General features: G+C 45.5%; 1 protein-coding gene across 2 annotated transcripts in view; it reads left to right on the top strand.

Annotated features, from left to right (window-relative positions):
- znf831 (zinc finger protein 831) overlaps window positions 1-14,021 on the top strand; it is a 79,405-nt gene that overhangs the window by 20,087 nt on the left and 45,297 nt on the right. Inside the window, exon 1 of one of the 2 annotated variants that reach the window (XM_065016640.1) lies at window positions 3,329-5,703. The exons of the other annotated variant lie outside the window; for it this stretch is intronic. The gene's annotated coding sequence lies outside the window, so the exon portion shown is untranslated. Of the gene's footprint in view, window positions 1-3,328; window positions 5,704-14,021 lie in introns of those variants that run through there. 2 annotated transcript variants of the gene reach the window in all.

Genomic DNA, 14,021 nt, shown 5'->3' on the forward strand with positions numbered 1-14,021 from the left:
TGCAGTGTCCTCCCGTCATATTCCCTGTTTCTGCAGTGTCCTCCAGTCATATTCCCTGCAATGTGAAAAGGAATAGTGATGTTTCAGAGAGAACTGTTGTTTATCAGAGAGAGAGGGGGCAGCAGATTGCTCTGCCCACTCAGTCACACACACACACACACACGCACACGCACACACACACAGACTGCCTCCTGCCCACAAAGTCACACATCAGCCGGCCAGGCAGATGGAGGTTTGCACGCGTTGGACAACGTGCGTGTCACTTCAAGCTTAATAACTTACATTTTGAGCTATTGTTCTTTTTGTCTGGAATGGCATAACATTATGGAGCAGAGTTATTCCTCATAGCCTTGACGACACACCACAGGATGCTGCTAAAGGGAGGACGGCTCACACCATGTGTTTGATGTATTTGATACCATTCCACTATTCTGCTCCATCTATTACCACGAGAACACCCTCCCCAAGAGAGGGAGGAGGGAGAGAGGGAGGAGGGAGAGAGGGAGGAGGGAGAGATGGAGAGGGAGAGATGGAGAGAGGGAGGAAGGAGAGATAGAGAGGGAGAGTGCAAGAGAGGGCGAGAGAGGGATAGAGGGTGTGTGAGAGAGAGGAAGGAGGTAGAGAGGGAGAGGGAGGAGGTGGAGAGGGAGGAGGTGGAGAGGGAGGAGGTAGAGAGGGAGAGGGAGGAGGTAGAGAGGGAGAGAGGGTGTGTGAGAGAGAGGAAGGAGGTAGAGAGGGAGAGGGCGAGAAAGGGAGAGGGAGAGTGAGAGGGAGAATGTGTTATGGAGGTAGAGCAGGCTGGAACAGGACAGGTACTGAGTCATTGTAGAGTTATATGGAGGTAGATACTGTAGAATTAGGTAGAGGTAGAATTACATAGAGGTAGATACTGTAGAATGAGTTAGAGGTAGAATTACATAGAGGTAGATACTGTAGAATTGGGCAGAGTTATATAGATGTAGATACTGTAGAATGAGTTGGAGGTAGAGTTATATAGAGGTAGATACTGTAGAATGAGGTAGAGTTATATAGAGGTAGATACTGCAGAATGAGGTAGAGAGAGTTATATAGAGGTAGATACTGTTGAACGAGGTAGAGTTTTATAGAGGTACCTACTGTAGAATGAGTTAGAGGTAGAGTTGTATAGAGGTACCTACTGTAGAATGAGGTAGAGTTATATAGAAGTAGATACTGTAGAATGAGTTAGAGGTAGAGTTTTATAGAGGTACCTACTGTAGAATGAGTTAGAGGTAGAGTTGTATAGAGGTACCTACTGTAGAATGAGGTAGAGTTATATAGAAGTAGATACTGTAGAATGAGTTAGAGGTAGAGTTTTATAGAGGTACCTACTGTAGAATGAGTTAGAGGTAGAGTTGTATAGAGGTACCTACTGTAGAATGAGGTAGAGTTATATAGAAGTAGATACTGTAGAATGAGTTAGAGGTAGAGTTTTATAGAGGTACCTACTGTAGAATGAGTTAGAGGTAGAGTTGTATAGAGGTACCTACTGTAGAATGAGGTAGAGTTATATAGAAGTAGATACTGTAGAATGAGTTAGAGGTAGAGTTTTATAGAGGTACCTACTGTAGAATGAGTTAGAGGTAGAGTTGTATAGAGGTACCTACTGTAGAATGAGGTAGAGTTATATAGAAGTAGATACTGTAGAATGAGTTAGAGGTAGAGTTTTATAGAGGTACCTACTGTAGAATGAGTTAGAGGTAGAGTTGTATAGAGGTACCTACTGTAGAATGAGGTAGAGTTATATAGAAGTAGATACTGTAGAATGAGTTAGAGGTAGAGTTTTATAGAGGTACCTACTGTAGAATGAGTTAGAGGTAGAGTTGTATAGAGGTACCTACTGTAGAATGAGGTAGAGTTATATAGAAGTAGATACTGTAGAATGAGTTAGAGGTAGAGTTTTATAGAGGTACCTACTGTAGAATGAGTTAGAGGTAGAGTTGTATAGAGGTACCTACTGTAGAATGAGGTAGAGTTATATAGAAGTAGATACTGTAGAATGAGTTAGAGGTAGAGTTTTATAGAGGTACCTACTGTAGAATGAGTTAGAGGTAGAGTTGTATAGAGGTACCTACTGTAGAATGAGGTAGAGTTATATAGAAGTAGATACTGTAGAATGAGTTAGAGGTAGAGTTTTATAGAGGTACCTACTGTAGAATGAGTTAGAGGTAGAGTTGTATAGAGGTACCTACTGTAGAATGAGGTAGAGTTATATAGAAGTAGATACTGTAGAATGAGTTAGAGGTAGAGTTTTATAGAGGTACCTACTGTAGAATGAGTTAGAGGTAGAGTTGTATAGAGGTACCTACTGTAGAATGAGGTAGAGTTATATAGAAGTAGATACTGTAGAATGAGTTAGAGGTAGAGTTTTATAGAGGTACCTACTGTAGAATGAGTTAAAGGTAGAGTTGTATAGAGGTACCTACTGTAGAATGAGGTAGAGATAGAGTTATATAGAAGTAGATACTGTAGAATGAGGTAGAGTTATATAGAGGTAGATACTGTAGAATGAGTTAGAGGTAGAGTTGTATAGAGGTACCTACTGTAGAATGAGTTAAAGGTAGAGTTGTATAGAGGTACCTACTGTAGAATGAGGTAGAGATAGAGTTATATAGAGGTAGATAATGTAGAATGAGGTAGAGTTATATAGAAGTAGATATTGTAGAATGAGGTAGAGTTATATAGAGGTAGATATTGTAGAATGAGGTAGAGAAATATAGAGGTAGATGCTGTAGAATGAGGTAGAGTTATATAGAGGCAGATACTGTAGAATGAGGTAGAGTTATATAGAAGTAGATACTGTAGAATGAGGTAGAGGTAGATACTGTAGAATGAGGTAGATATAGAGTTATATAGAAGTAGATACTGTAGAATGAGTTAGAGGTAGAGTTGTATAGAGGTACCTACTGTAGAATGAGTTAGAGGTAGAGTTTTATAGAGGTACCTACTGTAGAATGAGTTAGAGGTAGTGTTGTATAGAGGTACCTACTGTAGAATGAGGTAGAGTTATATAGAAGTAGATACTGTAGAATGAGGTAGAGGTAGATACTGTAGAATGAGGTAGATATAGAGTTATATAGAAGTAGATACTGTAGAATGAGGTAGAGGTAGATACTGTAGAATGAGGTAGAGATAGAGTTATATAGAGGTAGATACTGTAGAATGAGTTAGAGGTAGAGTTGTATAGAGGTACCTACTGTAGAATGAGTTAGAGGTAGAGTTGTATAGAGGTACCTACTGTAGAATGAGTTAGAGGTAAAGTTTTATAGAGGTACCTACTGTAGAATGAGTTAGAGGTAGAGTTGTATAGAGGTACCTACTGTAGAATGAGGTAGAGTTATATAGAAGTAGATACTGTAGAATGAGTTAGAGGTAGAGTTTTATAGAGGTACCTACTGTAGAATGAGTTAAAGGTAGAGTTGTATAGAGGTACCTACTGTAGAATGAGGTAGAGATAGAGTTATATAGAAGTAGATACTGTAGAATGAGTTAGAGGTAGAGTTATATAGAAGTAGATATTGTAGAATGAGGTAGAGTTATATAGAGGCAGATACTGTAGAATGAGGTAGAGTTATATAGAAGTAGATACTGTAGAATGAGGTAGAGTTATGTAGAGGTACCTACTGTAGAATGAGGTAGAGGTAGATACTGTAGAATGAGGTAGATATAGAGTTATATAGAAGTAGATACTGTAGAATGAGGTAGAGGTAGATACTGTAGAATGAGGTAGATATAGAGCTATATAGAAGTAGATACTGTAGAATGAGGTAGAGTTATATGGAGGTAGATAATGTAGAATGAGGTAGATATAGAGTTATATAGAAGTAGATACTGTAGAATGAGGTAGAGGTAGATACTGTAGAATGAGTTGGCTACAGTTAAAGGTAAGCCGAGGTTGGCTGAGATGGCTGGGGGGATGTAGCTACAGTTAAAGGTAAACATACCTCAGAGCCTGTCACTTTACTCTACTCTGCACTTCCTCATTTTGTCAGGGTTGTTGTTGACATTTTCACTTTTGCAATCTTTCTCTGTCTTTTAAAATCTCGTCTGCCTTTCATACTCTACCTGTCTATGTTTCACGCTACTAGACTGTTTCTCCTCTCCTGATTCTCAGCATATTGTCAACTTCTGCTCTGAAACTCTTTGTCTAACAGTGCTATCATACTATCCCCCCACCCTTCCGCTCTATCTTTTTCTGCCTTTCTCTCTCTCTCGCTCTCACACTGCCTACTCCTCTCTCTCTCTCTCTCTCTCTCTCTCTCTCTCTCTCTCTCTCTCTCTCTCTCTCTCTCTCTCTCCTTGTTCTCTAATTTGCATGAGTGCTGCTGGCTACAGGCGGTGTGTTTCCTCATCTCAGTAGCAGTTCCTCAGTTAGACCTGATCAAACAGACTACAGAGAGGAGCACAACAGAACCAGTTTGTCTCTAATACCTGATCTAACAAACTACAGAGATGTGCATAACAGAACAGCACAGAACAGATCAGCTCCTCTGAAAAGCACCATCACTGGAGAGAGAGAGTTAGCTCTGGAGGAAGATCTGTTGATACAGAACCCTGGACTGATACCTTCACCTAGCTCTGGAGGAAGACCTGTTGATACAGAACCCTGGACTGATACCTTCACCTAGCTCTGGAGGAAGACCTGTTGATACAGAACCCTGGACTGATACCTTCACCTAGCTCTGGAGGAAGACCTGTTGATACAGAACCCTGGACTGATACCTTCACCTAGCTCTGGAGGAAGATCTGTTGATACAGAACCCTGGACTGATACCTTCACCTAGCTCTGGAGGAAGATCTGTTGATACAGAACCCTGGACTGATACCTTCACCTAGCTCTGGAGGAAGATCTGTTGATACAGAACCCTGGACTGATACCTTCACCTAGCTCTGGAGGAAGATCTGTTGATACAGAACCCTGGACTGATACCTTCACCTAGCTCTGTAGGAAGATCTGTTGATACAGAACCCTGGACTGATACCTTCACCTAGCTCTGGAGGAAGATCTGTTGATACAGAACCCTGGACTGATACCTTCACCTAGCTCTGGAGGAAGATCTGTTGATACAGAACCCTGGACTGATACCTTCACCTAGCTCTGGAGGAAGATCTGTTGATACAGAACCCTGGACTGATACCTTCACCTAGCTCTGGAGGAAGATCTGTTGATACAGAACCCTGGACTGATACCTTCACCTAGCTCTGGAGGAAGATCTGTTGATACAGAACCCTGGACTGATACCTTCACCTAGCTCTGGAGGAAGATCTGTTGATACAGAACCCTGGACTGATACCTTCACCTAGCTCTGGAGGAAGACTGTTTATACAGAACCCTGACTCTGTTCTGCTGAGCGTCTACAGGACCTGGAATGTGAACTGAGGCAGAAGACAAAGACAGTAACAGCAACGTGGACAGAGGCAGAAAACAGAGACAGTAACAGCAACGTGGACAGAGGCAGAAAACAGAGACAGTAACAGCAACGTGGACAGAGGCAGAAAACAGAGACAGTAACAGCAACGTGGACAGAGGCAGAAAACAGAGACAGTAACAGCAACGTGGACAGAGGCAGAAAACAGAGACAGTAACAGCAACGTGGACAGAGGCAGAAAACAGAGACACTAACAGCAACAAGAACAGAGGGATAACTATAATAGAACTGCAGCCCAGAGAACCTCAGTGTATGGGTGAGTGATCTTATATGACCTACATGACCTCTGTCCAGGGTTACTCATGTGGTCTGTGATGTTTAGCATGATAGTGATCGTATTTCTCTGAGAACCTAGTATTTACAATGTCATCTGAACAGTTTCAACAGTCTTAAACTTCAGCACTGTAATGTCTGATTGACTGGACAGTAATATCAAGAAAACACAACTGATTCGACTTCACCCAGTCAGTAACATATCTGCCCAAAGACACTTCACCCAGTCAGTATCAAATCTGCCCAAAGACACTACACCCAGTCAGTAACATATCTGCCCAAAGACACTTCACCCAGTCAGTAACATATCTGCCCAAAGACACTACACCCAGTCAGTAACATATCTGCCCAAAGACACTTCACCCAGTCAGTAACATATCTGCCCAAAGACACTACAGAGTCAGTATCATATCTGCCCAAAGACACTACCCAGTCAGTAACATATCTGCCCAAAGACACTACACCCAGTCAGTAACATATCTGCCCAAAGACACTTCACCCAGTCAGTAACATATCTGCCCAAAGACACTACACCCAGTCAGTATCAAATCTGCCCAAAGACACTACAGAGTCAGTAACATATCTGCCCAAAGACACTACAGAGTCAGTAACATATATGCCCAAAGACACTACACCCAGTCAGTAACATATCTGCCCAAAGACACTTCACCCAGTCAGTAACATATCTGCCCAAAGACACTACACCCAGTCAGTAACATATCTGCCCAAAGACACCACACCCAGTCAGTAACATATCTGCCCAAAGACACTACCCAGTCAGTAACATATCTGCCCAAAGACACTTCACCCAGTCAGTAACATATCTGCCCAAAGACACTACACCCAGTCAGTAACATATCTGCCCAAAGACACTACAGTCAGTAACATATCTGCCCAAAGACACTACAGAGTCAGTAACATATCTGCCCAAAGACACTACACCCAGTCAGTAACATATCTGCCCAAAGACACTACACCCAGTCAGTAACATATCTGCCCAAAGACACTACAGAGTCAGTATCATATCTGCCCAAAGACACTACAGAGTCAGTATCATATCTGCCCAAAGACACTACAGAGTCAGTATCATATCTGCCCAAAGACACTACAGAGTCAGTATCATATCTGCCCAAAGACACTACAGAGTCAGTATCATATCTGCCCAAAGACACTACAGAGTCAGTAACATATCTGCCCAAAGACACTACAGAGTCAGTAACATATCTGCCCAAAGACACTACACCCAGTCAGTAACATATCTGCCCAAAGACACTACACCCAGTCAGTAACATATCTTCCCAAAGACACTACCCAGTCAGTATCATATCTGCCCAAAGACGCTCCCCAGTCAGTAACATATCTGCCCAAAGACACTACAGAGTCAGTATCATATCTGCCCAAAGACACTACCCAGTCAGTAACATATCTGCCCAAAGACACTACACCCAGTCAGTAACATATCTGCCCAAAGACACTTCACCCAGTCAGTATCATATCTGCCCAAAGACACTACACCCAGTCAGTAACATATCTGCCCAAAGACACTTCACCCAGTCAGTAACATATCTGCCCAAAGACGCTACCCAGTCAGTAACATATCTGCCCAAAGACACTACAGAGTCAGTATCATATCTGCACAAAGACACTTCACCCAGTCAGTAACATATCTGCCCAAAGACACTACCCAGTCAGTAACATATCTGCCCAAAGACACTACAGAGTCAGTATCATATCTGCCCAAAGACACTTCACCCAGTCAGTAACATATCTGCCCAAAGACACTTCACCCAGTCAGTAACATATCTGCCCAAAGACACTTCACCCAGTCAGTAACATATCTGCCAAAAAGACACTACACCCAGTCAGTAACATATCTGCCCAAAGACACTACCCAGTCAGTAACATATCTGCCCAAAGACACTACCCAGTCAGTAACATATCTGCCCAAAGACACTTCACCCAGTCAGTAACATATCTGCCCAAAGACACTACCCAGTCAGTAACATATCTGCCCAAAGACACTACCCAGTCAGTAACATATCTGCCCAAAGACACTACCCAGTCAGTAACATATCTGCCCAAAGACACTACCCAGTCAGTTTCATATCTGCCCAAAGACACTACCCAGTCAGTAACATATCTGCCCAAAGACACTACACCCAGTCAGTAACATATCTGCCCAAAGACACTTCACCCAGTCAGTAACATATCTGCCCAAAGACACTACCCAGTCAGTAACATATCTGCCCAAAGACACTACCCAGTCAGTAACATATCTGCCCAAAGACACTACCCAGTCAGTAACATATCTGCCCAAAGACACTACCCAGTCAGTTTCATATCTGCCCAAAGACACTACCCAGTCAGTAACATATCTGCCCAAAGACACTACACCCAGTCAGTAACATATCTGCCCAAAGACACTACCCAGTCAGTAACATATCTGCCCAAAGACACTACCCAGTCAGTAACATATCTGCCCAAAGACACTACCCAGTCAGTAACATATCTGCCCAAAGACACTACAGAGTCAGTATCATATCTGCCCAAAGACACTTCACCCAGTCAGTAACATATCTGCCCAAAGACACTTCACCTAGTCAGTAACATATCTGCCCAAAGACACTTTATCCAGTCAGTAACATATCTGCCCAAAGACACTACCCAGTCAGTAACATATCTGCCCAAAGACACTACCCAGTCAGTTTCATATCTGCCCAAAGACACTACCCAGTCAGTAACATATCTGCCCAAAGACACTACACCCAGTCAGTAACATATCTGCCCAAAGACACTACCCAGTCAGTAACATATCTGCCCAAAGACACTTCACCCAGTCAGTAACATATCTGCCAAAAGACACTTTACCCAGTCAGCTGTTAGCAGTTGAGACAGTGAACTCCGGTACCTGGGTGTATAAAAAGTCACTAGACCAGACATAGTACCTCTGACCATGGCATTGATAGGGGTGGCCATTGAATAGGGATGCCCAATGAATAGGGGTGCCCATTGAATAGGGATGCCCATTGATAGGAATGCCCATTGATTACATTTCTGTGGTTGAAACCTACTGATGGGAAATTATAATAGATTACACCATGGAACACCATGACAACATTATTATGTCTGTTCTGTCTCTATGGGAACACTGTGGGAACACTGCTCTGTCTCTATGGGAACACTGCTCTGTCTCTATGGGAACACTGCTCTGACTCTATGGGAACACTGCTCTGTCTCTATGGAAACACTGCTCTGTATCTATGGGAACACTGTGGGAACACTGTTCTGTATCTATGAGAACACTGTTCTGTCTGTATGGGAACACTGTTCTGTCTCTATGGGAACACCTTTCTGTCTCTATCGGAACACTGTTCTGTCTCTATGGGAACACTGTTCTATCGCTATGGGAACACTGTTCTGTTCATGGGAACACTGTTCTGTCTCTATGGGAACACTGCTCTGTCTCTATGGAAACACTGCTCTGTATCTATAAGAACACTGTTCTGTCTGTATGGGAAAACTGTTCTGTCTCTATGGGAACACCTTTCTGTCTCTATGGGAACACTGTTTTGTCTCTATGGGAACACTGTTCTGTCTCTATGGGAACACTGTTCTGTCTCTATGGGAACACTGCTCTGTCTCTATGGAAACACTGCTCTGTCTCTATGGGAACACTGTTCTGTACTATGGGAACACTGTTCTGTCTCTATGGGAACACTGTTCTGTTCTATGGGAACACTGTTCTGTTCTATGGGACCACTGTTCTGTACTATGGGAACACTGTTCTGTCTCTATGGGAACACTGTTCTGTCTCTATGGGAACACTGTTCTGTCTCTATGGGAACACTGTTCTGTCTCTATGGGAACACTGTTCTGTCTCTATGGGAACACTGTTCTGTTCTATGGGAACACTGTTCTGTTCTATGGGAACACTGTTTTGTCTCTATGGGAACACTGTGGGAACAGTGTTATGTCTCTATGGGAACACTGTGGGAACACTGTTCTGTCTCTATGGGAACAATGTTCTGTTCTATGGGAACACTGTTCTGTCTCTATGGGAACACTGTTCTGTTCTATGGGAACACTGTTCTGTTCTACGTGAACACTGTTCTGTATCTATGGGAACACTGTGGGAACACTGTTCTGTCTCTATGGGAACACTGTTCTGTCTCTATGGGAACACTGTGGGAACACTGTTCTGTCTATGGGAACACTGTGGGAACACTGTTCTTTCTCTATGGGAACACTGTTTTACATTTACATTTAAGTCATTTAGCAGACGCTCTTATCCAGAGCGACTTACAAATTGGTGCATTCACCTTATGACATCCAGTGGAACAGTAGTGCATCTAAATCTTTTAAGGGGGGAGGTGAGAGGGATTACTTTATCCTATCCTAGGTATTCCTTAAAGAGGTGGGGTTTCAGGTGTCTCCGGAAGGTGGTGATTGACTCCGCTGTCCTGGCGTCGTGAGGGAGTTTGTTCCACCATTGGGGGGCCAGAGCAGCGAACAGTTTTGACTGGGCTGAGCGGGAACTGTACTTCCTCAGTGGTAGGGAGGCGAGCAGGCCAGAGGTGGATGAACGCAGTGCCCTTGTTTGGGTGTAGGGCCTGATCAGAGCCTGGAGGTACTGAGGTGCCGTTCCCCTCACAGCTCCGTAGGCAAGCACCATGGTCTTGTAGCGGATGCGAGCTTCAACTGGAAGCCAGTGGAGAGAGCGGAGGAGCGGGGTGACGTGAGAGAACTTGGGAAGGTTGAACACCAGACGGGCTGCGCCGTTCTGGATGAGTTGTAGGGGTTTAATGGCACAGGCAGGGAGCCCAGCCAACAGCGAGTTGCAGTAATCCAGACGGGAGATGACGAGTGCCTGGATTAGGACCTGCGCCGCTTCCTGTGTGAGGCAGGGTCGTACTCTGCGGATGTTGTAGAGCATGAACCTACAGGAACGGGCCACCGCCTTGATGTTAGTTGAGAACGACAGGGTGTTGTCCAGGATCACGCCAAGGTTCTTAGCGCTCTGGGAGGAGGACACAATGGAGTTGTCAACCGTGATGGCGAGATCATGGAACGGGCAGTCCTTCCCCGGAAGGAAGAGCAGCTCCGTCTTGCCGAGGTTCAGCTTGAGGTGGTGATCTGTCATCCACACTGATATGTCTGCCAGACATGCAGAGATGCGATTCGCCACCTGATCATCAGAAGGGGGAAAGGAGAAGATTAATTGTGTGTCGTCTGCATAGCAATGATAGGAGAGACCATGTGAGGTTATGACAGAGCCAAGTGACTTGGTGTATAGCGAGAATAGGAGAGGGCCTAGAACAGAGCCCTGGGGACACCAGTGGTGAGAGCACGTGGTGTGGAGACGGATTCTCGCCACGCCACCTGGTAGGAGCGACCTGTCAGGTAGGACGCAATCCAAGCGTGGGCCGCGCCGGAGATGCCCAACTCGGAGAGGGTGGAGAGGAGAATCTGATGGTTCACAGTATCGAAGGCAGCCGATAGGTCTAGAAGGATGAGAGCAGAGGAGAGAGAGTTAGCTTTAGCAGTGCGGAGCGCCTCCGTGATACAGAGAAGAGCAGTCTCAGTTGAATGACTAGTCTTGAAACCTGACTGATTTGGATCAAGAAGGTCATTCTGAGAGAGATAGCGGGAGAGCTGGCCAAGGACGGCACGTTCAAGAGTTTTGGAGAGAAAAGAAAGAAGGGATACTGGTCTGTAGTTGTTGACATCGGAGGGATCGAGTGTAGGTTTTTTCAGAAGGGGTGCAACTCTCGCTCTCTTGAAGACGGAAGGGACGTAGCCAGCGGTCAGGGATGAGTTGATGAGCGAGGTGAGGTAAGGGAGAAGGTCTCCGGAAATGGTCTGGAGAAGAGAGGAGGGGATAGGGTCAAGCGGGCAGGTTGTTGGGCGGCCGGCCGTCACAAGACGCGGGATTTCATCTGGAGAGATGGGGGAGAAAGAGGTCAGAGCACAGGGTAGGGCAGTGTGAGCAGAACCAGCGGTGTCGTTTGACTTAGCAAACGAGGATCGGATGTCGTCGACCTTCTTTTCAAAATGGTTGACAAAGTCATCTGCAGAGAGGGAGGAGGGGGGGGGAGGGGGAGGAGGATTCAGGAGGGAGGAGAAGGTTGCAAAGAGCTTCCTAGGGTTAGAAGGTTGCAAAGAGCTTCCTAGGGTTAGAGGCAGATGCTTGGAGTGGTAGAAAGTGGCTTTAGCAGCAGAGAGAGAAGAGGAAAATGTAGAGAGGAGGGAGTGAAAGGATGTCAGGTCCGCAGGGAGGTGAGTTTTCCTCCATTTCCGCTCGGCTGCCCGGAGCCCTGTTCTGTGAGCTCGCAATGAGTCGTTGAGCCACGGAGCGGGAGGGGAGGACCAAGCCGGCCTGGAGGATAGGGGACATAGAGAGTCAAAGGATGCAGAAAGGGAGGAGAGGAGGGTTGAGGAGGCAGAATCAGGAGATAGGTTGGAGAAGGTTTGAGCAGAGGGAAGAGATGATAGGATGGAAGAGGAGAGAGTAGCGGGGGAGAGAGAGCGAAGGTTGGGACGGCGCGATACCATCCGAGTAGGGGCAGTGTGGGAAGTGTTGGATGAGAGCGAGAGGGAGAAGGATACAAGGTAGTGGTCGGAGACTTGGAGGGGAGTTGCAATGAGGTTAGTGGAAGAACAGCATCTAGTAAAGATGAGGTCGAGCGTATTTCCTGCCTTGTGAGTAGGGGGAAGGTGAGAGGGTGAGGTCAAAAGAGGAGAGGAGTGGAAAGAAGGAGGCAGAGAGGAATGAGTCAAAGGTAGACGTGGGGAGGTTAAAGTCGCCCAGAACTGTGAGAGGTGAGCCGTCCTCAGGAAAGGAGCTTATCAAGGCATCAAGCTCATTGATGAACTCTCCGAGGGAACCTGGAGGGCGATAAATGATAAGGATGTTAAGCTTGAAAGGGCTGGTAACTGTGACAGCATGGAATTCAAAGGAGGCGATAGACAGATGGGTAAGGGGAGAAAGAGAGAATGACCACTTGGGAGAGATGAGGATCCCGGTGCCACCACCCCGCTGACCAGAAGCTCTGTTCTGTCTCTATGGGAACACTGTTTTGTTCTATGGGAACACTATTCTATCTCTATGGGAAAACTGTTCTGTATCTATCTGAGGGCGCGGCTGGAGATGCCGTCTGTGCCTGCAGCCTTGCGAGGGTTGACACGTTTAAAAGTTTTCCTCACGTCGGCTGCAGTGAAGGAGAGTCCGCATGTTTTGGTTGCGGGCCGTGTCAGTGGCACTGTATTGTCCTCAAAGCGGGCAAAAAAGTTATTTAGTCTGCCTGGGAGCAAGACATCCTGGTCCGTGACGGGGCTGGTTTTCTTTTTGTAATCCGTGACTGACCCTGCCACATACCTCTTGTGTCTGAGCCGTTGAATTGAGATTCTACTTTGTCTCTATACTGACGCTTAGCTTGTTTGATTGCCTTGCGGAGGGAATAGCTACACTGTTTGTATTCGGTCATGTTTCCGGTCACCTTGCCCTGATTAAAAGCAGTGGTTCGCGCTTTCAGTTTCACGCGAATGCTGCCATCAATCCACGGTTTCTGGTTTGGGAATGTTTTAATCGTTGCTATGGGAATGACATCTTCAACACACGTTCTAATGAACTCGCACACCGAATCAGCGTATTCGTCAATGTTGTTGTTTGACACAATACGAAACATATCCCAGTCCACGTGATGGAAGCAGTCTTGGAGTTTGGAATCAGATTGGTCGGACCAGCGTTGAACAGACCTCAGCGCGGGAGCTTCTTGTTTTAGTTTCTGTCTGTACGCAGGGAGCAACAAAATGGAGTCGTGGTCAGCTTTTCCGAAAGGAGAGCGGGGCAGGGCCTTATATGCGTCGCGGAAGTTAGAATAGCAATGATCCAAGGTTTTTCCAGCCCTGGTTGCGCAATCGATATGCTGATACAATTTAGGGAGTCTTGTTTTCAGATTAGCCTTGTTACAATCCCCAGCTACAATGAATGCAGCCTCAGGATATATGGATTCCAGTTTGCACAGAGTCGAATAAAGTTTGTTCAGAGCCATCGATGTGTCTGCTTGGGGGGGAATATATACGGCTGTGATTATAATCGAAGAGAATTCCCTTGGTAGATAATGCGGTCGACATTTGATTGTGAGGAATTCTAAAGGTGAACAGAAGGACTTGAGTTCCTGTATGTTGTTGTGACCACACCACGTCTCGTTAACCATGAAGCATACGCCCCCGCCCCTCTTCTTACCAGAAAGATGTTTGTTTCTGTCGGCGCGATGCGTGGAGAAACCAGCTGGCTGCACC

The sequence above is a fragment of the Oncorhynchus nerka genome, unplaced genomic scaffold (assembly GCF_034236695.1).
Source record: "Oncorhynchus nerka isolate Pitt River unplaced genomic scaffold, Oner_Uvic_2.0 unplaced_scaffold_934, whole genome shotgun sequence".
Lineage (NCBI taxonomy): Eukaryota > Metazoa > Chordata > Actinopteri > Salmoniformes > Salmonidae > Oncorhynchus > Oncorhynchus nerka.